Source organism: Cherax quadricarinatus, chromosome 31 (assembly GCF_038502225.1).
Source record: "Cherax quadricarinatus isolate ZL_2023a chromosome 31, ASM3850222v1, whole genome shotgun sequence".
Taxonomy (NCBI): Eukaryota; Metazoa; Arthropoda; class Malacostraca; order Decapoda; family Parastacidae; genus Cherax; species Cherax quadricarinatus.
Window position 1 is genome coordinate 29,240,934 of NC_091322.1, and position 2,870 is coordinate 29,243,803.

Below are 2,870 nucleotides of genomic sequence, written 5' to 3' on the forward strand. Positions count from 1 at the left end.
TGAAATAATTTTTTTTAATATATTGGGTGTAAATTTTTAGCACTATTATTGTTTTTTAACACAGGCCATCTACTACTTAGGCAGGGGTGACCCGAAAAAGAAACTCTCTCCATCATTTACGCTATCACTGTCTTGCCAGAGGCATGTAGATACAACAGTTTAGATGCCCCTCTAGACAGCAAATATCCCAAACCCCTCCTTCAGAGTGCAGGCTCTGTAGTTAAGAGAGCTCTACAGTCATTCACTCTTTGCAGTTCACTGTTGAAAATAATAGTTTAATTTAAATGTTATATAAAATGTTCAAATACAGTGGTACCTCGGTACACGAACAGCTCTCAACTCGAACAATTATGTAAGTATATTTTTGTAAGTGTATTTTTGGGGATCTGAAACGGATTATTCTAATTTACATTATTCTTTATGGGAACAAATTTGTTTGGTATCGGCACTCGAACAGCCTTCTGGAACGAATTAAGTTCATAACCCAAGGTACCACTGTATTTTCTGCCATAGACACCAAAATGTAAGAAGTGCTCTTAATTTAGTGGAATAATTTTTTATATTGGCAGTTTGGAGGGATATGTTGTGTATCTTTATACGTATATGCTTCTAAACTGTTGTATTCTGAGCACCTCTGCAAAAACAGTGATAATTTGTGAGTGTGGTGAAAGTGTTGAATGATGAAAGTATTTTCTTTTTGGGGATTTTCTTTCTTTTTTGGGTCACCCTGCCTCGGTGGGAGATGGCCGACTTGTTGAAAAAAAAAAAAAAAATTTGCAGCCTCTGAAGAGAAGTTGCAAAGGTTGGTGGATGAATTTGGAAGGGTATGTACAGGAAGGAAATTAAAAGTGAACACTGGAAAGAGCAAGGTTATGATATAGATAACAAAAAATTTAGGGAATGAAAGATTGGATATCAGATTGGAGGGAGAGAATATGAAGGAAGTGAATGTGTTCAGATATCTGAGAGTGGACTTGTAAGCAGATGGGTCTATGAAAGATGAAGTGAACCATAGAATAGAGGAGGGAAAAAAGGAGAGTGGTACATTGAGGCATCTGTAGAGAGACAACGTTATCCATGGAGGCAGTAAGGGGAATATATGAGAGTATAGTAGTACAGATGCTCTTATATGGGTGTGAGGCATGGGTTTTGAATATTACAGAAAGGAGGAGGGCGGGGGCAGTGGAGATGTCATGTTTGAGGACAATGTGTGGTGTGATTATGCAGAGAATTTGTAACTTTGAGATTAGGAGGTGCAGGGTTACTAAAAGTATTATCCTGAGGGCTGAAGAGGGGTTGTTGAGAGGTTCAGACATTTAGAGAGGATGAAACAAAAGAGGATGACTTGGAGGGCATATATATCTGTAGTGGAGGGAAGGTGGGGTAGAGGTTGTTTTAGGAAAGGTTGAAGTGGGGAGGGGAGGGTTTAAGGAGGTTTTATGTGTGAGAGGTCTTAGACATCCAGCAAGCATGTTAGACAAGAATGAGTGAAGGCAAATGATTGTTACGACGACATACTGTTGGAGTGTGAGCAAGGTAACTTTCATGAAGGCAATCAGGAAAACCAGTTAGCTGAAGTACAGTGCCTGCACTCGGAGGAAGTGGTAGGGACATTTGCAGTTTTTGAACTGTAGTATTAGCACCTTTATGGCAAGACAGTGATGGTGAAAGTGTTTCTTCTTTATCAGGTCACCCTGCCTCAGTGGGAGATGGCCAGTCTGTTGAAAAAGCAAACAAACTAAGTGCTAAACCTGAAAGGGTGGGATGTGCTAAAAAACCATGAATATGCAAAGGTCAGAGATCAGTGTGAAGGAGGTAGAGTTAGTGAGGATAGTGGGGAGTGCTAAAGAAAAAATGTAATCAAAGTTGGTGTAATGAGTTAAATTTTGATAAAAAAGTCAAAAAGGGAGTCTTTTTAACAATGGGACTTTTGTCAGAGTCAGGTAAAATAAGTAGATTAGGGCAATGAAGGTGTTGGAAGTAAATTCTCTATACTTGCTGATAGACAGGACAGTCTATTAAGAGACAGTGAACTGATAACTTGGCAGTTCTCACAAAGTAGTGTTGAGCACTTTTCCATGAGATACCCACTAGTGAGATGTGTGTGTCCAATACATAGGTGAGAAAATGCAATCTCATCTCCCAAACATGACAGCAATGGTAAGATGATCAGAAACCCAAATATGGTTTGACAGAATGTAGTTTGTTGTGGGGCAACTCAGATCACCGTTGTTGCCATCGGTAACAAAGCTGTCTAGTGATTACTGCAAAATAATTCAAGAAAGGAATACCCCTGCATGAAATAAGGTCATGAACTGCTGACTGAGCAGCAGTCTGTCTACATGTTGCCCTGAACATCCACATGTCCAGAGGCCCAGCAAAAAACAATGTTTTTGTTTACTTGAAATGTAGTTTAATTGAAGTTGTATATGCAAAACAATGGGATGAGGGGAATCAAATTTCTGAATAGCCTATAATGCTTTACAAGAGTGAAACTACTACAAATGTTGAGGTAGGCATTAATGCAACAGGTGTGATGGCCATAAGAATTGCATACAACTCTGCTAAAAATATTTGCCGAGTCTAATAAGTGACCTTGTATAAACTGCTGCATGCCCAGAAAACTGCTGTGTACCTGATGCCTTTAGATGATTTAGAACCATCAGTGTAGACTTCATTGGTATGAGAATGAGAATGGAAGTGGTTATGAAAGGGTGAGCATGAAGCTATAGTAAGTAATTAAGCTTTGCTTATGGAAGTGGGGAAGAATAGACATGAATCGTCAGAACTTCCCAAAAAGGAAGGGAAGAAATGGGTATAAATTTGTATATAAAGCACTTAAGGTACAAGGAAATAATGAAATGCATTGA